This window comes from Anopheles funestus, chromosome 2RL, assembly GCF_943734845.2.
Source record: "Anopheles funestus chromosome 2RL, idAnoFuneDA-416_04, whole genome shotgun sequence".
NCBI classification, from domain to species: domain Eukaryota; kingdom Metazoa; phylum Arthropoda; class Insecta; order Diptera; family Culicidae; genus Anopheles; species Anopheles funestus.
Window position 1 is genome coordinate 20501126 of NC_064598.1, and position 22520 is coordinate 20523645.

The 22520-nt window shown below is 42.2% G+C and overlaps 1 protein-coding gene and 1 long non-coding RNA gene across 4 annotated transcripts in view; one reads left to right on the forward strand and one right to left on the reverse strand.

Annotated features, from left to right (window-relative positions):
• The window catches only part of LOC125763045 (hemicentin-1), a 59501-nt gene extending 56974 nt beyond the window's left edge, over positions 1 to 2527 (reverse strand). The window contains exon 1 of one of the 3 annotated variants that reach the window (XM_049425797.1): positions 1558 to 2527. The gene's annotated coding sequence lies outside the window, so the exon portion shown is untranslated. Of the gene's footprint in view, positions 1 to 1001 lie in introns of all 3 variants that reach the window. The other 2 variants (XM_049425798.1, XM_049425796.1) reach the window with 2 other exon arrangements.
• Positions 1 to 22520, forward strand: part of LOC125763150 (uncharacterized) — a 108397-nt gene that overhangs the window by 35976 nt on the left and 49901 nt on the right. The gene's annotated exons all lie outside the window — the stretch shown is intronic.

A 22520-nucleotide genomic window follows, 5' to 3' on the forward strand; every position in this document is an offset into this window, starting at 1 on the left:
TAGACTAGGTTTTTGCGGTGCGATCTTAATAATTCATCGAATCTTCAAACGAAGCTTTTTCGGAGTTTCATGGCAGGGTTATGTTTCTGTGCTGTGCGGTTAGACCGTTTGCCGAATGAAGCTGTGAAACGTTTGAAACGCTCGTTAACAATGCTAATTTATGCTAGCGGGTTTTTGGATTACCCGGGGGACGGTGGGAAACCGGGTGTCCTTCCTTTGCGGTCACTTGCAGGCTACAGCCAAACATTTGAAAGACAGTGGCAATGGTTTACCGCTCCAGACTGGGTGACGGAACGGAATCGGACGGGTCGTCACCAAAAAACCGCCATCACACGGATCACCGAAACCGGTTCCGTTTCGTCCGTACAGTTTTGGGTAAATGTTCGTTTGAAAAGTGGCCGGTGACAGCTGGTGGTCACTCGATCCCCTTTGCTTAGAACCAAGTACCAGTTCCCACCCTGTACCGGTTCGTTTGCATTCGGTCAATAATGTTTCGTGTGATTTGACATTGTTTAACTTCAATTACAGGACATTTTCCGGATGTACCACGGAATGGAACAAATTTCGATCGATACGCGCTAAGCCATTTCACTGGAATTTGAACCAGATTTCCACCCTCCACCTGTAATATGTCATCGTTCTCTCTCATTAGACACACAAACACACACACACACAAGAATGGTCGTGTTATTACGAGGTAGAAGTTTTTTTCCCTGGTCATTATACCACATTAACTAGAACATCACGCCAACCTGGGGCAGGCTTTGCATTAATTAATCGCTTAAAGCTTTTCCCCAACCTCACAGCCATACACAAACACACACACACACACACACCGGTAAAGTAGAACAGTCAATATCAGTTATCGGTGACGCTCATTATCTCGGACCATCAGGAACCTCACCCCATGGTCATTAACAAAACACCATCCGTCTCCATCCTCTTCGTTTCGCATTTTGCACGAGGACCCACACCGTCGCCGACCCTGTTTGCTGACCTACCCCAAAAAGTATCTCGTTTCCGGTTTCCGGTTAGAGGCGACGCTTTTCCGGCATTTTCTCATCAGCAGCGGGACGCGAGCGAACAATTTCGATTTGATGCGATTCTTACGGCAACACTGTTGATTTAAAGCGCTGTTAGCTGGCGCTTAGTAAAATACCTCAACAACACACACATACACACACACACACTAACTGCTGCACAATAGGAATTGGCAGACAATGTGAGCACGATAATCACCGTTCACTTTCGCGCTGGCACAACGGAAAGCTTTTATCCTTATTATGCATCCTGTTTCACCCGCGTGTCACACATTCTCCTTTTCTCTTTCGCACCTTCTCTTTCCCTTCTCGCGCCCCCACGCCACAAATGGCCACTTCCGGTTGTTTCCGGTTGTTAGATATTCCCGCCGAGAAATTCTAACCATTTACACACACACACGCACACAGCGACTCACGACACACACCCTGCGACAAATCCGCATATGCACAATCAGCAACAAATACGGCCGGTATGGATAGGCATGTGACTACTACAAAGATACTTTTCTCACCTCACCTTTCACAACCTCACGACAGGGACACTCTCAGGACATGATTTCGCAAATGCTGCTTTTCTGGCCTTCTTGACGCTTTATCATTCTTCCCGTGGTCTAAGCACTGCAATGTTGCAAGCTTGGGTGGATTTATTCGTCCCAGCTTTTGCCGAGCTTATGGCCGGGCACTACACACTAACAAAAGCACACAAACACATACACGCCGAACACAATTCGAGTGCTCCGTTGCTCTGATTACATAAACACTTCCGGTTCGCTGGCACGGCGCTTTTGGATGTGATGGTCGAATGGCGGTTGCATCAACTCCGGACTCGGGAGGAAAAGGATTTTGCCCTTGCTTTGGCTTATGAAGTGGTTCGTTATTTCTTTTCCCTTTCTCCCTGGACTGTACTTCAAAGGTGATTGGAGTTTAACACACATACACACACAAAAACAATGGCACAAGGATTAAATTTTCACCGAAAAGATTTTTCCGGTTCCGGGCTTTTCCCCGTACAGCAGTCTCCAGTGGGTTCACCTACAGTTACGTGGAAACTTTACTTACGCGCTTCGTATAAGCTTGTTGCTCAGGGAAAGCAAAAACACACTAATCGAAACTCGTTCCTTTCGTTTTGCTAGAAATGTATCCTTTTTTGTGTGTTTTTTTTTTTGGTTTTGCTCACTCGTTTGCACTTGTTTTGCACCAACCCGATAGTGGGTGCAACGGTGCAACAGTGGGGAATGAAGTATTCACGGCTTTACGAAATTACGCACACGCACGTCCCGACACGGCACGAGCATCACGATGATGTGATGATGTGATCACGAGCGTTACTGATGGAGCTAGGCGGCCAGCAGCAACACCAAAGACGCTGGGATTCGTGCGTCTCGCGTGAGCACCCGAGGGCGCGAGATGAGACGTTCGTTTTTCTCCTTTGGTTGGCCAAAGGGCCGAATATAGCATAGGCATTCGCGTTCGGGTTTAGAGCACTTCGGGAGCACGGTGCTTGCTGCCCGTTCGGGTTTCTCACGCAGCTTTTGCGGTACTAAGCGGTAACTCTGAGTGCCTGGCCAAATGTTTGGTGGGGAGTGAGCTGCAGATGCGTGATTTCGATGTTTGTTTTGTTTCCCTCCCGCCCGGAACTATGGAGCGGTGTGGACAAAATACTTTGAAGTATTTGAAGGAAATTTGTAGTTCAAATTTTACTTAAAGGAATTGTTGATTTGCTTCCAACTGTGTGCTTTGTAAAAATAAATTATGTTCATTTATCGTGAAAAAGTGATAATATAAGCTAGTTAATATTTGAGTTGAGTTCTTCTTTCATAAAAATGCATTGATATGAAAATATCAGTACGCAGCCTATTTCTTGTAGAGCAAATTCTAACTATTTAATGGAAATTTTATTTTACTTAGGATATATAGGAGCATACAGAAGAAATACGTTTAGGAGCTAGATTTTAATGATATGAGATCTAAATGGCAAAAATTTCAAATCAATATATTTACGAATAATAAGGTTACAGCTTAAGGATTGAACTGATTTTCATGCAACAACGTTTGTAAATGAACGAGTTGTAAAAATATATTTATTTATGAATATATCTGCATTGCTTTTTTATTTTATTTTACTACTATTTGAAACAAGCTGGATGTTTGAAGTTGATTTGCGATTACATCTATTCTACTTATCAGTTTTATGATTGTATTAATTGAAAACAAATTTAAGCCCTTAATAGCGGTGTACAAACATTCAAATACTTTACATTGTTAACTTAACCAGATAAAAAGGCAAATGAAGGTTAAAAATATGGTAAGCGCAATACTTATCTAATCTTATCTGAACGATATTAATCGAATGCGCAAATAGTTTCGAACTTTCGAGGAAGTTCCGTATTTCTGAACGTCAATTTTAACAATAAAAAAATTCTAAGATAGAATGACAATGGCTTGATGCACATTAAGAGATCACTCGAAAAGATCATCATATACACGCTTTTTTATCTCAACGTCAGCAGCTATCATACTTACCGGTTTCCCTTTTCCAAATGTTATTGTGTGCGCACGAACTGCAATAGTGAATCGATCCATCATCGATCCAACTTCAACGCATCCAAAACGCAACAAGCCTTACCTAACCTTTCGTCCAGCTCGATCACACGGCGCTTATGCATCGTCCTGGTTCGCATTCTTCGCAAACCGCAAAACCGATGGGAAAACAGGGTGTGAAAATGATGACTGGCACCTTGTTGAGCGACGTACCCACGGCATCCAGCAGGATGTAACCTAACCGGAGGGCACCGTTTAGCAGCCAGAAACGCAGCAAGATCGATCGATCAATGATCGAACGTTGGCGATAACAAGACTGACACAGAAAGCAGCACACGGAAGAAGAGGGAAAAAACAACGACGATGATGAACAACGATCGCGTTGATCAACGGAATCGGTTGATTGATTGCAGAAAGTGGTCCACACGAAGGAATCAGACCCTGCGCTTGTTGACGCATCTATAAAAGTCAGTTCTCGTTCACTCATCAATATACTTCTGCGATGAAAAAAAGCTCGCAAGACATCGGGACCCAACACTGCAAAGACTTTTGCGGGCTTCTTCCATGGGCCACGTGTGGTCGAGAGAAAAAAAAAACTGGTGTTCGAGGCACCCGCAAGAGTCGTGTTGGCAAGCGTGCATGCTAATTTTCTCGCCACTTTAGCGTAACCACTCGACATCGACGATGAATCGGCCGGGCTAAGGGAAACCGAGAAGGGAAGCATCCTTAAAGATGGTGGCACCTTTTTCCCTGCAATCGAAAAAGAAACGGTACACAAGGATCGGTGCACCCGGAGGAACTGTAGAACAGCTGGAGGAACCAGCAGGAACAGAGAGGGGAAAAATCGTTTGCACTGCACGAAGCGTAAGCGATATGCAATTTGTGTAAATTACACACCTTCTTCAGCTGAGGATGCTCCATACTCCGGTTTGCGAGAAGCGACATTTTTCATTTCCCACTTATCCGCAACGCTTGGCCGGGCACAGATCGATCACACTAGCCCGGGTTTCATGGCGAACAATGGACGCTTGGTGTCCGATACACTAGCACGAACCATTTGTTCCACCGGGACTGCTGAACGGGATCGTCCACGACCGACCGATGGGTGGTGAAACATTTTTGCGCTTGTGCTGATTTTATGCTGCATCGCCAACCAGCGTTGTGGGTGAATTTTGTGCTGCACCTAAACAAAGCCCCCCGCCAAACGGAGAGTCCACAGGAATCTGAAGCAATATTTCTTGCCATCATTGTCGAACAACTGCTGGGTGAAGAATGGCAACAAAACGAGGAGATGTAGGACAGAGAAGCAGTCATCTAGTGAAGATGATACCGAATGAAAATCCGTACTTTCGTTGTTTGCGCTTTTCTATGGTTTGTGCAAAAGAAAAGGATGATCATTGCATCAAAAACAGCTACAGATACAGCGCAACAAAAAAAAAATCCCACTAATTTTATGTTATTGTCTTGTTAATGTTTCATTATAACCGACGAAACGTTCCAGCACATAGCGCTTGGCAAATGCTTCTTAATCTACGTCTTTACTGCAAAACAAAACAAAATTGGATCTCCACGTCTTGGATAACGACGGATGCCGTGGAAAGGCTCAGGACGGTACATTCACATACAGTTTTAATGTGCTCAGATTAAACGAAATCGATAGCGGCGGTCTTCAAAAACAGCTTCGAACCAAGCCGAACCAGCTTGAATGGCTTTCGTTCAACATTGGCGCCAATAGTGTGGTGAGTTGAAAAGCTATTACGCGGTTAAAACTATGCTGGCATAATAATTGCTAGTCCGTATGATCATATAAGGAGTGGTTCCATTTACCACTGCACTGCTGGATGTCCGCTACTGATGGCGCCGAAAGGGTACTGATGGCGTAGAAAAAAGAAGAAAAAAAAACCCGAAACCCGCTAACCATGTCCATCCGACGGTGGCGAAAGAATCCTTGCCTCGCAGTCGAAGGTGATAAATGTGGGCCGGTACTAATTATTTGCGCCCCATCGAAACTATCGCCACTGTACGGGTCGCCGGTTGAAGTGCGAACAAATTGTAATTATCGTGTGGTCACTCGGTAACGAATGACGCGAAAGGAAAAATAGTTGGCCCGAGCTGGCTTAAGAAACAGCAACAGTGAAGCCAAGAACCTCGATGCTGGTCGAGCAAACAGGTGTTTTTGCACAATATTTTCCACTTCGTCTCTTTCCATCCATTCCTTTTTCTTCCTTTGCCGTGATACAATCCGGTTCGTCTTGTCTTATCAAGTTATCGCATTGCACGTTTGATTTTTATTCACCCTGATTTGCATACGGGGCCCGTTCGCTCCTTTATCGGATCTCAATTTCGATGAATATGCAAAATAGCGGCAAACGCTAACAGGTTCTGGTAATAAATATTTTGCCACAAAAGAGGCACATAAAACGCGAGAACGAGTCGGTATTGTCTGTTGGGAGATGGTTTGTTTTAGAATGCGTTGGTAAAATGGGGTTTTAAATTTTTGCACTAAAATCACAAACTCAGTTGGAATGATCATTATTTAATCACTTATGAAAGTGCGTGATGGTTTTGTGTGTCACTTATTTTGTGTTCCGAGAACGGATACGTTCCCGGGTTTTAATTTCTTTAATACTATTAAGTGGTATTAAACACTTGGAAACGTAGCAATAACAGCATTCCGTCGATGTACGATATGTTTCAATTTGCAAAATAACTTTTCGAGGACCACTTGCAATTTAAGACACTTTCATTTGGCTTTATGACGAAAACGCGGGGGGAGGGGGCGTGAAAGGAGATCAAATGTTAAATCCACACAATAACACGGTGCTGTTTTCGCGAAAGATGCGTCAGCTCGTAACAACCATTCGGATCGAATAGGGGGGCGGTGGACGGCCCGCTGTGATGGTGGTGTGTGAACGATAAACTTGTTTTCCACTCACAGCACAGGGCACGCTTGTTATTTTGTGAAGCACTCAGGACAACACACTCAGGGTAAACGTACAAGTTGTACGCACTGCATGTCATCTTTTAAGTTGAAATATCATCTACGAAGCTTATGGATTTCGCATCGAGCATAGCAGCAGATGGCATTTCGGGTGGAGTAATTTATCGTTAACTGGCTCGAGTGTGTTTTTGTGCTAATATTGATTTTTGATTGATGGGTTGTAAACATTTTTATATTATTTACAATGCTAGCAAAACGTTTCGTGTGCGTCCGAAGTGTTTTATAACTTTATTTTCGAATGTATATTTTGTTGTATTTTTTATCTCTTCGTAAGTTGAATCTCCGTGAATTGTTACTGAACTGAAGCATTAAAAATCAGCTAAAGATGTTGTAAGTCTTCGATAGGAAAAAAGTCATAAATTGTTCTTTATTACCGTTTAATAAAGACAGTACGAAAGCTCGCATTTTGCCCTTATTTATACAGATTTTCTCTCACACGGCCATTTTCTCGATTTGTGTAACATTATTCCATCTCGGGAACTCATGATAAGCTCTTAATCCTAACTTGCTATAAAAATCGATGCTATAATGTTCTGGAATTATCACGCAAACAGCATTTAAATAACATTTTAAGCACAAATCCTTTCAAACAAAGTTAGAAAAAATATTTTCTGTTTTTTTTTTAATTTTCGTTACTTTTGTTATCAATTGTCACTCCTTTCAATCGATTGTAATTTGTCCTATTCCTTGCATATTTACTTTTTTCTTACTAAGTATTTTTTTTAATCTTATTCCTTATTATAATAAAATTAGTGAAAGTATTCTTATTTTCTCTTTCGCTTTATTATTTGGGTAGTTTTTGAATATTCCACGTTTTCACTCACAATTAAACTCATGCCATCGCAGTACCAAGTACTTTCACAGGCGCCGCACACACTGCGGCCACTGCCAGCTGTTGCCCGGTCCAGGCAGAGAAACGTGCCTCTACGCCCAGTGTGGTACCATAATTGTTTTTCTTTTTCCCCCTATATGCAGTACAGGAAACATCCTGTGACACCATGATGGCTGATGGTGATGATACCCATACCGTGCCGCATTAAAAGTTTCGCACACATTCCACTTTACACACCCACTATACGGGCACGGCCGGACATTGCCCGGTGCATGTAAGTGATGCTTCGAATGGGGATTTAATTAAAATTTAATTTTTAAATAATTGTTTCATTTCATGTTTTCTCGGGCCGATCCCGCGTCGTAGGCAAAATCGTATGCACTGGGTTGACCAATGGCACGGCAATGCACCTGTGCCTCGATTAACGGCGTTAATGGGTTTTGTGCCATGGCCAATTCTTTTCGCACGCTTGCCCACCGGGTAAAGTGTGAAGGGATTTGTTCACTAAAAGAGTTTTAATGTTTTGTGGTTCGTAATGGGTTTTTTTTCTGTGTCGCCGTTGTTGCTCGTTTACGGCTCAAACGTTGGTGATTCGATTTTAATTGATAATTGATCCATTGTCAATTGACAATGATTTAAACACACACACAGACACACATCCATACAGACGTGCGACAGAGTAACGATTCACGATTTATGACTATTTGGGGGTTGATTTTCATAGTTGATGCTGTCAGAAGTGATCGCCCAACCGGCAATGGTAAAGTGTTTTGATGTACAATTAATGAACGTCGAATTGCCTGGAGCTTGTTGTTGAAGATGTCATGGTTTTGTTCAACCCTAAAGTGGATTGTAAATTAATCTCTTACATTCTAAAAATGCGTTCCAGCACGATTCTGCAAATGTTGCTGATCATTCATTTTCATCATTCAATCGTTGACCCACCAAACCGATGACCCATTTCCATGGCAGAGTCCGTGCTGCTGGCGGAAGGTTCGAAGGTGAGCAAAACTTTCCCAGTCATTATCGTCGCCCGCTAAGGCAAAAGTTGTACGAAACGCAAGTGTCAGCAGTGCTGCTGGATGTTAGCTCTCCATCTCACCCCAATAAACCTCTCCATCTCACCCCCACTGACCCCCGCACTGTCGAAAGGGACGAAAAGTTTCCCGGGTGCGTCCCATGGGTCGGTGAAAGTTTAAAAGTATTTCTTTCCGAATGCTGTGTTATTTGTGCTCTCCCAACTGCTGTGTAAAGGACTAACAGCCGGACGGAAACGGTCGCACCGGAAACGAAATGCTGCCCATCGGGTGGTACTTACTGGTTGGGGTTTACCTTTACCGTTTTTTGCTACTCCTGCCACTTCTGAACCGCCCCGGCTCGGACCACGTGCGGCTTAGTCGATAATAGAAATTATTTGATTATAATCAGCTTAATTTGATTGGGTAATAATCGCACGTTTGTCCATCACCTGGACTCACCCCGTATCCGGCCAGTTTCGTCCGTTCATCGGGGGGGCGGGCAGTGGTTTTGTGTCGATGGTTCTGAGTGGGGGACGAAACGCAACAAAGTTTTCTTTCCCAAAAGTTGACCCCAAACCAAACCAATCGTAATAGTCCTGGGAGGTTAACATCTCGGTGCCAAGAAACCGGAATTTAACCGGATTGCTTTTCTTTTCCACACTCCAGAAAACACTCCAAGCACCAGCTGACTCAACCCGTTTGCCGCAACCCAACCCACCACCAAGGCGGCCGGTGTTAAGAAAACCGATTTGAATTTAAAAGTATCGGAAACTTCACCAATTGGTGGTAAAATTCAATTAGTGTAATGAGCGCGGATGGTTGGTTTCCAAAACCGGGGGGAGTTCGATTCTCAACCGAGGGAAGAACGTATATGAGTCCTCGTAAACGAGGAGAGAGAAAGATATCGAAAAGGAGGATGAGGGAAGGGGTAGGGTAGAAGAGAAAAAAAAACAGTGATGGGGATAGAAAAGTTTTATACGGTATAATGCTATTGGATTGGTGCGACTGGGAAAGTTAGAATCGGTTTGAAGCTTCCGATGAAGCGTCAGCTGCTACGAGTGCTAGTTTACAACAGTTGCAAATGACAGCGACGGCATCAGGATTTGGATAATTTTTTGAGGGGGGTTAGAAAAGTTTCCCAAAAGCTTCTTCTCCCCAGCATTAGGAAGCTTTCCAGGAAATTGCTGAGTTATTTAAAATTATCGGGGTTTGAAATTAAATATTTTAGAAAAGTTTTACGATGGAATTTTCCACAAATATTGATCGTTTTGCTTTCCTGGTGCATAGCATTCTGTGAATACAATCTAAGCTAATTAAAAGTGATAATTAATCATGTTCTATTTTAAAATATGCAATATGCCGGCGATACTAATAAAAGAATAATAAAGTTTTGAAAGATATTTACTATATTAAAAAAAAAATAATTCAACATCGTTTAAAAGAAATGTTTTCTACCCTTCAAACGGATTGCGTTTGATTGGGCGAAAGTTCACGAGGTTTAAAACTAACGTATCAATAGCCGTTTGAAAATTGATAACAATTATCATCATTAATTGAAAGGTCTGTACTTCATTCTGTTTAGTTATTTTACAATTTATAGCAAATGTTTATCTAAAGAGGTTTTTTTCTATTTTGTTTAGGATGGCCAAGCCGTATTAAAACAAACTATACTTAAAGTCCTTTTAAAGTACTTAAAGACTTTTGATTGAGAGTCATTTCCTTATTTCAAAAACGGAATGCACCATACCCCGGGCGATAAGGACCTCGGTGATATATCCTTGTTGCACGATCTAGAGTCTTTATGTCACCAAAGGTACTAAACCTCAGTCCTTGTTAGCTATTTCTCTAGGCTTCGCCAGGAGAATATAGTTGTTATGCTCAAATTAAATTGTGTATTTCTGTTGTATTGGTATTCCCAAAATAAAGTTGCATGTTGTATTTCATCCTGGAAGCATAATTGCGTTACGGAATTACAACTAACTTGTACCATAATTATCGTTCTTTCAGCTACACGAATACGTTTCTATTCACCGTTCACAACCGATCAATAATTGTTCCCACTTTGCGACGATTTCCGATGAATTTATCAACAACGAAAAAAATATGTTGAAACAAGTCTCCACGTAAAACGCTGGTACGTGAAATCGGCCCATTTTTTTGCTAATTCAATTGCACGTTCGTTTTACCAATTCTGATGTACTACGTGTTTTACACAATTACATTGCCTTTCGGCTACACATTGAGTGATTTCCTTGTACCTCTTGTGTTGTGCAACGAAAAAAAAAGTCAATTTAAAAACAGAGTTCCATCTTCAACGGCCCTCCCCGGCGTTTAATGTTTTGTTTGGATCAGAAAGTAAAACCTTCGATGCGGTACGCGTACACACCAGCTTAAATCTGGTGGAATTCAATTTCTTTCACTCGATCCCAAAACCCAGCGGCGGCTCTCATCCGCTCCGTAATCCGATCAGAAGAGGTTGAACGTGTGGCACTCGCTTCCTCCTGTTTTTTGGCTCTGGCTCCGTCCGATCCTTATCCCGTGTCCCGGCTATCGGGAGGTACACGTACTTTTGCATGCGTTGTTGAGCTTCGGTGTGTACACGGGGAAGACGTTTTACGCGTCTTGAGTACGCGGCCCGAAGGTAAGATTTGGGGTTCCGCTTTTCGCGCGCCTTGCATAAGCGGCTTGTTTTGCCCGTGGGCTCTCATCGCGCTGGCCAGGAAGTCTAGTCATCCATCGCTTCAGCAGGTCGCACCGACACAACCCAAGAGTATGGGTTGACGCGTTCTGTTTATGTTATGCCGCTTTCAACGATGAACCGGTCCCGTTCCGCGTACCTTCCGCGGAGGGGGCCCTGAAAGCCGTCCCTTTGCAAGCGGTTTTGATCTGGATCAGGCACGCGCGCTCCTGCTGTCCTGCTGTGTTTATGTTTCATTTTCGTAGCATGGTGACGAACATTCTTCTCCCCATGCCCGAAAAAACGACAACACCGTGATAATCTTCAAATCTCGTTTTGTGACCTTCGGCTTCGCGCCCTACGTTGCCGGTGCCAAACCTTTTTTTCTAAGGTCACCGTGTGACATAAGCCGGATCGAGCATGAAGCGGGGTAGCCGGCGAATGCCGGGAATAAGATTTAGAATGGAACGGCAGAGTGGTGTGGCCTGTTGATGGAAGTTTATCTTTTCCTTTTGGTTGAAGACGATCTTAATGTGCTGCGGGTGGGAAACGCGATGTAATCGTTGCAGGTCTGATGTAGTGCGGAGACAGAAAGAGTGATACAGTTGAATTTCTGGGTGTCTTATCGAGCATAAGATGCTAGTAAACAATTATATGTTTCTGTGCCTTAAAGTAAGTTGCTTAAATGTCGAAATTATCACTTGTTGTAAAACAATGTACCTTCAACATTATAAAATTGAGCTAAAGAAATCATTCGAATATATTCAAAATTTTCACTTTTTCTATAAGACTAACAAAGAAATTAAAATTGTTTATACCGTCAAAGACAAACCATGTTCTGAAGAGCTAGGACAGAGCCCTCTAGCTCGCGTTGCACAGAGAATAAAAATTTATCAGACCGTTACCACCTTCACCGAATCGTCAAGTTGTTATTCTAGCGTCTCATGCGTGATGCGCGTGTTAACATCTTCATTCAGCTTAGACCTGTTCACTTTCTCCTGTTTCCCATGTACACCGATGACTTACTACGTTCCACCCGAATCGTATGCTGCGGGAAGCACACGGGAGAAGAAGTAAAAAAAAATGAAACCCCCAAACTCACAAGACCCTTTTGGAGAAAGAGACAACGGCCGGAAAACCGATTATACCACGTGCTACACGCCTATCAGGTTTGTGAGGATGTCTTCCTCTCCACACGCACACGTAGCATCGATGTCAACGGCACATTCAATCAAGGTTCCCTTACGCTTCCAATTCTCCGCTACTCCAACCCTATCACCGAGGAGGCAATGTTGTACTCCGATTAGCGTGAAATGTTATTAAAATTGTTTACAAGACACAAAACACCGCATCGCAGGGTTTTTTGGGAAGACGAGGATGGAGTTACGGTCGTGACGGTTTCGCCCAAACCTCCCCCCCAAGGTATCTCATTTGCGGTGCGGCAACGGTCATGAAGATATTGGAACGGATTACTGTCCAAACGTGTTTCGGCACCGTACCGTACGAAGATACCGCCACATCGGCATGTGCTATGCATGGACACGTTTGAAAACTCCCGTGAACAGAGTGGAGGGAAACTCTTGAAAACTCCGTAAACCGAAAATGCGGCAAATGCGGTACCGGCACCACACGCGGTACACCGTCCGTGTATGTACCGAGGGCGCACCGGATCGTTTTCCAAGGGCGATGAGGTTAACGCTACGGCAAACCCGACCAACCGATGGCTTTAGAGGATTTTCACTTTAAAGGGTGAAGATTTTCTTAATTGGTCACCGCATGCATCGGGTTTTTGATTTCTCAATCGGGCGCCCGATTGGGTGGACGTCCGACGAAGGATGGAGAACTGAGTTCCCACTGCCGGAACATGTGTATGTGAGGTTTTGGGGAGGAAATTAAGAAACGATATTATTTTTATCTGTGAAACACTTTCCGGCACACGCTTAGTAAGGGAGTTGGTGGTGAATCACCGGGAATTGATTTCGGTCCGTTGCGGTATCGTTTAGCTTAACGATGGGTGATAAATTTATAAGCCCGTTGGTTGGTGACGATTGGCACATTTGGTTCGGAGTCGATTTATTGCTCATTTGATTGTATTTATGGTTTGGGGGCCGGATTAAACACTATCTATGCGCCATCAAAGTGCATTAAACAATAACGGATGAAATCAATTGAATCATTTTGGTGTATGTTAGAAAAAGTGGGTTGTTTGTAATGTTTAAATAAAATTAATTCGCTTTCTCTTAATTTTATGAAATCATATTGCTTTAGGTATCTGCTCTACGAAGCTTACTTTATAAAGATATCTAAACATTATACAAATCTTCAAATTTTCGATCAGATTTCCACTAATAACACTCTTTGAAAATCCTGAAAAAGTATCAGGAATATTTAAACTGATTATTAAATTTATTAAACTCATGTGCTTTACTAAACCAAAACTGTTTAATTTGCCTGAAAAAAATGACAAAAACAATAGTCAAATAAACAAAATGGAGATTTTTATTTTAAAAAATTTGAACCAATCAATGAACATATTAACAAACAATCTAGCTAAGTAGTAAAGCTACAAAGCATAATTATTAAAAAATATTACAACACTTCAAACACTCTTACAAAACCTAAAATTGGATCTCATTCTGGAATGCAACACAAAACCCAAAAACCATTCACTCTGCTTAACGTCATAATCTTCGAAGGTTCTGTACATTTCAGAACAGCGCTCTCACATTAGTGGGTCCAATTCCAAATCTAATTATTCTTCCATTTTTGGCAACCTTCTGTTGCCTCCGCTTCCGTTTTTTGTTCCATTTCACGGAATGTCAAAACGTAAACTTCTTCATCCGCAATGACAAAAACCATACCGATCCTAATCCTCCCTGCTTAAGACGCCTACTCGAACGCCCGGACACTTCAAATGTTCTTTTTTTGTTGTTGCTTGTATTTTATTTTGTCACACCACACCAAAAAGTATGTACATTATTGTCCCTAGAAAAACGTACTAAATTCCTTCTAAACGAATGGACTGAGCAACGTGACGGTGGCTGAAGTACGCTGCAAGAAACGCGCTAGCGCACAAAGGCATGGCCAATCTCACGGTTTTTGTATCCAAAAGGAAGATGTGTGGGAGGAAGGAGGATGAAGGTTTTCTGTGCGTTTCGCATTCCCATCCAAAAAGGTGGTAAAACCGCCGCATCAATTATTTATTTCATAACAACACCGATCGCATTGCATAAATTACGCCAATGAATAATAAACAGGGCAAAACAGGGACGACTATTGTGAGCAGGCCGGAGCGGAAATGCCTCTACGAATCTGCCACGATTCCAAAACCATCAAGAAGACAATCTGCGCCCGCGGGATTAGTGAAGGTATTTCGCGGACATTCGTTTGTTCGTACGGCGGGTTTACTTTTTTTTCTTGCTCCTTCTGGCAAATGTCATCTCCCACCGGAGATCAGGAAAACGAGGGAGTCTGTAAGATGAAAAAAAAGACAACCACCTAATGAACGCACCCACTAAAAAGGCAGGCCTTAAGAAATTAGCAAACCATCCCTTACCATCGGAAGCCATTTCGTGCAACATAAAACTCCGAAGAAAGTTGCGCTTCTGCTTCATGCTGGAAAGGAAAGGGGAAGGAGGAGGACCATAATTCCGGTGCATAAATTAGTCGACCCAACAATCAAGGTGGACAAAGGGCTTAACAGTTGCGGATGATTTGCCCTGCGTTACGATTCCGATGGGTGCAAAAAAAAAGTGGAACCGCTTCCCTGCCAAACAATTCCAGATTGTCAGAACTGTAATCTGCGCTTTGCCAACTTGCTAATGAGCGGCTTAGTGTGATGATGGTTTTATGCGACAAAAAGTACATCTTTCTGTGTGAGCTGTAGTTTTTCTTTCCGCGTGATTCGAAGAATTGCGGTTCGATTTATCTTTCATTAGCTTTCGATAGGATTTCCCATAACAAGCTTCATTATTTCGAGCATCATGATATCTTGAGCTTTAGAGGTCAGATGTTAGCCAACTCACTTTCAGGATAGGGAACGTGAAAAGGGTTTTTGTTTGATCTCTTGGTCCAACAAGAAGATAGCATCAATAGCACTGATAGATCATGTTGCTGAGAAGTCCCCCGAGAAATCGCCATCCAACCCCACCGACATCCATCCTGATGTATTGAATTGTTTAAAATCTCCATCGAAGGTAAACAAAACACTCGGAAAAGCTTCCAAAGGAAAAACTTTACTCCCCCCCCCCCCCTTTTTTATCCTTAAAACCTCAACCGATCGGATGAAAAAAAACCCTTTCAAAACTATTACCGGTTATTTTTTTCCATCCCCCATACCATCGAGGTCCTGGATCCTTCTTAGTGTCTTCTCTCAGCTTCAGCTTTGTAAGTCAGTTTCTTGATTTGAAAACTTCATCCCCCTAGTGATAACAGGGCTTCTTTGCAGTTGCTTTATCCGGCGATGTTTCTTTGTGTAAGTGTGTGTGTGTGTGTCATGTTGTTTTATCCTTTCGATTCCTTTACATTGCTAGTGCTTTGGTTAAATTCCTGCATCCCAATGGTGCCCTCAAAATGCTTAACTCCCTTCCAATTTCCACCCTGCAACTGTATGACCATGGGGGTAGACACAGCAACCCCAGCAAGATGGGGAACCTTTCCCAAAAACTTCGAACTAGCTTGACCGTACAATTTTTCCAACCCATCCCCCCGCCCCAAAGTACCCTTTTCCAAACGGTGCCGACAAAATTCGTATTCTTTTTCGGACTTTCAAACGTAAACCACCAGCAAGCCAGCCACAACCGGCAGATTAGTATCGGTCGAAAGGGAAAATGGTCAATTTACTTGTGCGATGGCTAAACGCTGGTAAAAAGGATAATGGCGGTCGTGCGGTACCATCGGCCAAAAGTGGATCTTAAAACCACGTTCCTCCCTGTGTGGGTTGTGTGTGTGTCTGTTCTCTTCTCGCTACAAAAAGAGGGGAGATGAGAGCATGCCTCTGTTTTTGGGTCACTTTACACCGGAATGGAATCGACTGCAGCAACAAAACAGCACTGATGGAGGAGTCCTTTATTTTTTGGGAAGGATTCCATCACGCCTCGATAGGGTAGTAGTGGTTTTATCTCGCTAAATCCATTTCACCCTCAGCATTCCCGAAATCAGACAGGGTGGAGGAGGGAAAGATAGGATTTTATTTGAATTTTGATAAGTGAAATGTTATTCTTTGTTTCTTTGTACCAGATTGCGTACCGATTGCAGGTGTGTGCAGGTGCGTTAAGAGTTGGAACTGAAATTAAAAGCACCAGTCGACATATGTACTGTGTGCAAGTGTTGGCAGCTTCGTTGTGCAACCTCTTGTGCCGATGGTTGATTGTGAGTTTTGGTATTTCTGGACAGTGTGTTTGAATGCATTTTGTACTCGTGAAATGAGTGAATCGTCTTCATTGTTAGACTGTTAAAAAAGAAGAGAAATTTTCTTTATTGATTATCTTAGACCATTAAGCTAACGCCGGCCTGCAAAAGAAAGATCTTAAAAGAATACCTGCAAAACATAAAAGTAAAGAAATACGAGAATTCGCAAAAATAAAAGTCTTGTTTAAAAACATTACAAACAAAAATATACAAACAAACATTAAAAACGTTGTACATTGTACAGACTTCAAACTTTGATTCACTGTCAAAGTAATTAAATAGGTTAAAATTGACATCGGCTGTTCGACTAATGTGGAAAAGCTCCCACTAGACTCAAAATTTGTCGGTCAGAAAGCGTCCTAGGCCTTAAAATGCTACTAAGTAATTTAAAGTTTAACATTTATAGAATATACTGACTTCCAAATAAAATAAAACATGAAGCACGATAGAACAGAAGAAGTAAAATTACACTTAATTGATAACGAATATTTCAATTTTGTATTACTTTGTTGGAATTCATCCGATGTTCCAGGGAATTCTGGACATGAACGGACAATACAGATCTTTTATATTAAACGGAAGTCTTCGAAGGCTTTTGCTAAAAGATTATTAAGAAACTCCTAAGAGTAACTAAGAGAAATTAAGTATAAGAAGAGATTAATAAGAAGATGTAGTTCGAGTGAAATATTTCTTTGCTTACTTCGTAACAACGTCCACAACTCCATGGAGCTTCCTCAAAACATTGCTATTTCACCACTGAACGGAACGTGGCACTGGGCTAATCCCACTGTGCGTAAAAGAGCATAATGGGTACAGCTCCGATTGCTCCCGTACAGTTAATCGTTCGACCTCTAGCCATTGTGCTAGTAGGTGGATGGAAACGCTGCTAAATTGATAGTGTCCCCCCATTCGAGCACTGGCATCCATAGTGCTCTGCTATCACGATTGCCATCACCAGCATCAGCAGCATCAAACGCTTGACACTCGTTGACCTGGGCTATATTACGCAATGTATATATTCTACCTTGCGAGTTGTGTGGGCTGTTTGTTTACCACCTCCATATATACAGGGTACTATTTACATTCACTCAATTTCCACATCCACACAGCTTCCCCCAACACACCGACTAATGCACACACTAAGCACACCTGCGCACGTCGGAAGATACGAGGATCTGTTGGGCCGATACCATGCATTCATACATTGGTACGAGCTAGATACTGATGCGGCATTAATGGAAAATGGATAGAGAATCTCTCAGATATTCGAGATCGTGTCCCCAGCCAAACGACCAATGTGCGTATGAGGGAAGCTTCTTTTTTTTTCAACGCCCCCTCCTAATGAGCTTTTTATCTGATTTTAGCTCTGGTCGCTCGAATATGCTTTTAAATCGAGTGGTCGAAAGAATTTCCACAAAGGGAATTAATGATGTGGGAGTTGCCTTGTAAAAGCAAAATTAAAATGGAAAAGAAATAATAACGCCACAACAGTTGCCGATTCCAATGGAACGCATTGAAATGTAGTGAAATGGAAAACAGAAAAATTATATCCCAACCTAATCGTTCACCTTAAGAGTGTGCTACCAAAAACAAAAAGCGCTCAAAAGGAGTCACAGTGTTGCTCAAAACCGAGCTAAAAGCTAAACCACATCATAATCCCACGAGATGGGACATTTCCAAATCGGTAAAGAAAAAGAACAAACAGAACAAGGGCGCTAAAGGTTGTGTAGGTGTGGACGTGTGTTTTTTCTCTCTCTTCTGTTTGTTGTTGTTTTGTACCTATTTTAGCCTTCCCCCAAACCCCCGTGGTGGTAAGCTTTCCCACCGCGGTACAAAAAGGGGAGAACTTTATTAACGTATATGGATTTTCGGCTGTTTGATAAATAATGGATGAGAAAAGTTACTCCGGGCTGTGAGCGAGGTTGAAAGGCTTCAGTGGAATGGTTTTTTTTTTGCACCGGCCGTGCAAAAAGGTAGTGCTAAATGTACAACCAAAACAACCTCCCCAACCACGCAAAACGAAAGCACTAAAAATTTTATTGCCTCTCAAGCAGTACGCGAATTTCCAACAATTTATTTATTGCTCTCTTTCTGCCCGTGGTTTACACCTTAACCAATGCCATCAAACACACACACACACACACACATCATGCCACGGTGAAGGAGTGCTTCATTTGAGCAAACCGAACCGAAAAACCGATCTTAAAGATTCATCCGAAAGGAAAGACGCTGGGCCGAGTGCCGTGTGTCGCATGGCTCCGCAAACGGTGCAGAATCGCTACGCAAACTTTTACCCATTCGCACCGTAAAGTAAGTGCCGGCAACTGGTTCTGTTGTTGGTTTTTTGCTTCTTTTCCTTTCTGGGACATCCGGCTGTGCGGTTACGCGATCGTGGGAATGGAACATATCATAATCATAAAAAATGTACACCACCCCAACTCGCTCATACACCATTTCATTTCCGCGCAGTCGATGATTTTATTTGCCCGGGTGTGTGTGTGTGTGTGTGAGTGCTTCAGTCTCGTTTGCGTCCTGTTTGGGGGTTCGAGTTTCCTTTGCCAGGCGCGTAGAATTTCACCACTCCACGCGGAATTAATTGAAATGCTTCAGGTGCGAGAACACTCCGTACGTAAAATGAAAGCTAAACAAGCATCCTACACCAACTAAATTGAATGACTGATGTGGCAGGAGTACCTTCCCCCCTTACCGGGGTTTATGGTGGTGGTGGCAATATCGCAATTAATTTGTGTTGATGCATGAACCGAAAGCGTTCGCCCGGTTTGGGGAAAGCGGGAAATCGTCAACCCCCATCGCCAGTTGCTATGAGTGTGTGAATATGTTTGAATATGGTTGGAAATGAAAAACCGGACCAAAATTGTGTGTATCCGATGGTGGCAGCTAGTGTTTGCCAGGCGTAGAGATTGTGTGTTTGACTTTGGCTCACGGTTCTTAGAAAATCAACTAGGCAGCAAAACCAGCAAACCACGCGAGCCGAAGCATATAAGCAACTACAGTTGGGAAGGATAAGGTTTACGTTACGGTTGATTCTACCGAAAACCGGCCGTCGGTGCGAGTGGTCAAAATGAAGTCGTTTTCTAGGTAAATGATTAGATTCCGACTGAGCTTTTGCGGATAGGATGGCATTGTGCAGGAATGCCTTCCGCATAGAGCACAAAAATCATTCAACCAAAAATCTCTATTTGAATAGCGTATTATTGTGCCAAGCGGCGAATTGTTGGCAACACAAGGATAAACAGATATGACGCTTGACTAATTAATGGAATGTTGCTACCGGGTGTGGCAGTTGATGCTGATACGTGTGAGAGTACATTTATGAGCCGGATTGTTCGAATAAGCTTTCATTTTCTAAATTAATTAGTAGATTGTTATTTAGAGTGCATGATAATTATAAATTAGATATCACATGAGTTTTTGTAACATGTTTTTTATGCGTTTTGGTAGAGAACTTCTTCAGTTCCTTTTCCTTCACTAACCTCAAACAACTCAAAGAGATTACTCGTTTTATCCAGCAGATCTGACCACGATTCTGTTATGTTTCCTATATTTTGGAAATGTGAACGATTTTATATTTTATTTTGGAAATGTGAACGTTTGTTTCAAAAGTAAATTATTTATGGTAAGAAACATGAAAAATATTGTAAGTAATTTTGAAAGACTTTTTTCAAGAAATTACTCCGGGACATATGGCCTAAGTTTCCGGTCTCGGAAAAATGTGAGGTTTTGGAGTGTATGCCCAATACGGTGTAGTCATAGGAGAAGGCCCAGGAAGTTGGATCGCACCAAGCGCCTCGCAGAGAGAAGAAGAAAAAAAGTTACTCTGACACGATTGTTTAACACAACAGCGGAGAAAATGCTTCGAGCAGATCCTTTAGTAAGTCACGAGCTAGTATCAAATAATCGCTGGAATTTGCAGCAATACTATCTAAAATTAAACCTTTTTTTTAAATTCACTTTTTAAGTGAACAACTCCCGGGACTTCTGTGATAGAATGCATACAGTGAAGTTCCCATTCACGCCTTATTTAAATCAATATGCCAAATCAAAATGTAATGGCATGTGGTCAAATATCTTTACATCTTAAACAACTAATTTCAAATACAAATTTGAAAACCATAGCTATGAATGAAGCAAAGCCAGTTATTTATTTATATAATACTAGCTTACCCGGCAAACCTAGCTTTGCCCTTAAACATGCCTGTTGTAATTAAAGCAAACATTTTGAGTGTTCAATCTTGATTCGTGTGGTATTATTAGAGTGGCGATTAGAGAATATCGTTGATTGATTGAAAATTCTTAAATAATTGCCATTCTTAATCCAATTCATATTCCCAATCAAAGCAATTTTTCTTCTTCTTTTGTGTCTCTCCTTCTTTTCTGCTACTTCAAGATGCATTTCTGACTTTCCTTGTTGATTGGGATTTAACACCAGGTCCTTCCGTGGAAACCACTGATTCCACATGTACCACCGAGCCGCAAATCACTAAATAGTATTTTTTAATTATTCACACACTTGCTTTTTACTTATTTATCACTCTCTTTACGCTTTAATGAATAAAATTGCACAAATAAATCGTCATGTGTACCTACTTTGATTGATTTATTCGTTAGACCTTTTTTGTTTCAGTAGTGTTGAACATTATTCGTGTTGGAAAAATGGCTATGCCTACTTGATAACTCCCGTAGGAAAAACAGAAAAGAACTCATAATATTGGCCAGAGGCCACCTAGCGAAACGAAAAATAGCGGTAAACCTATTCTCATACCTAACGAACGTTCAGCGAAAATTTCATACAAATCGGTTCAGCCGTTTAAGAGGAGTTTGCACACTAACACCGCGACACGAGAATTTTATATATATAGATGTACCGAAAGTATTCTGGAAATAATCATCTAATTGAAACATTCCTCTCGATAGTACAATTTACCGCACAACACCGGCAAAACTATTTGCTTACATTCATCAGCTCACTAGCACTCAAAACATATCGAAACGAATGTAAAGAATATGATTTGAATTCAATTAAAATTCAATGTTACCTCGAACAGTTTCGTTCTTCACCCGCACCAATCATAATCATTTGAATGACATCCGTTTTTGGCAAATGGTATTGCCACTACAAAACACACAAAGCATCGAACACAAAACATGGCACGGCTCAACACAGTTCTCAAATCCGTACGCATACATCATCCATATGGAGCCATTTGTCAAAACCGACCTGGGAGGAGGCTTCCAAGAACCGAATAGACGCATGGAATTACGATTGCTCTAGTTCACATTGAAGGTAACATTCCAACTCTGGCTTCCAGACTCCAGTCTGTTCGAGAGTTCCGATCGGCTTACATTCCGCCCAATCTCGTTAGGCTACTCCAGAGTTCTGGGATGGCAAAGCCCGAACCAAAAAAGCCGTACCATTGCTTGTAATTATAATCTAAATATTTTTATGCTGATAGATTTATTTATTCTTCTGGTTGGCCATATTTTTGGCCCGTTCAAAGAGATGAGAGACCTTCCGTTTACCGCCTTCCGAACCTTCACCACGCACACACTCACCTTTCTCACATCGACAGGGGCAAAAGGGGCTATTCCTCAACCTAATTCCTTCCTATGGTTCGTCTGATCGGATGCTCGGTTCGTTCAAAAATAGAGCAAACGAGCGTAACCAACGCAACGGCCAAAGGGATCAGTTTTCCTTTTGCGCTTCAAGACAAATCACTGTCATAAATAACGAGCATCACGTGAACGTGCGGGAACGAATCGCACTCAGTCACTGAGATGGAAAATTAAAGCGTGTGAGTGTGGGAAGGGCACGTGAGGGGGAATTGTGGGGGAGGGTGGAAGAAGAAAAAAAGTGAATGGAGAAAAACCAGATATCCACAGCATTCGGACATGGCCGTATATGTCTGGCATCTGTATCGAGATTGGATGAGCTCGATCTGATCTGAATTGAATCTTCGCTCATCTCAAGACACGCGGGCTC